The following is a 561-nucleotide window of genomic DNA, read 5'->3' on the forward strand; positions in this document are numbered from 1 at the left end:
GACCATGGGTTCTCCATGGGTTCTCCATGGGACCATGGGTTCTCCATGGGTTCTCTGTGTTCTCCATGGGACCATGGGTTCTCCATGGGTTCTCCGTGGGACCATGGGTTCTCCATGAGTTCTCCATGGAGCTGTGGGTTCTCCATGGGTTCTCCATTGGACCATGGGTTCTCCATGGGTTCTCCATGGGGCTGTAGGTGCTCCATGGGGTGGTGAATGTTCCATAGGGCCATGGATGCTCCATGGGGTGTGGGTGCTCCATGGGGCCACAGGCAGCTTCCCAGGACCCCAACCCTTGGGGACGGCGCTCGAGACAACGAGGTGGTTATTTAACAATTAAAAAATAAATAAATAAAATTAAAAAAAAAAAATTAAAAAAAGGGGGTGGGGGCGGGGAGAAAAAAATATTTTAATATTTAAACTCTTCGGGAACGGCTTAAGTTATTTTTGAGTGAAAAATGGGAAAAATGGGGCCAAGTGTCTGTTTTCTAGGAGTGCCTCCACCGGCGTCATTGAAGCTAAGGGCGAAGCGGAAGGTGCCTTTATTTTTTTTTTTTTTTT

Source organism: Numida meleagris, unplaced genomic scaffold (genome assembly GCF_002078875.1).
Source record: "Numida meleagris isolate 19003 breed g44 Domestic line unplaced genomic scaffold, NumMel1.0 unplaced_Scaffold880, whole genome shotgun sequence".
NCBI lineage: Eukaryota > Metazoa > Chordata > Aves > Galliformes > Numididae > Numida > Numida meleagris.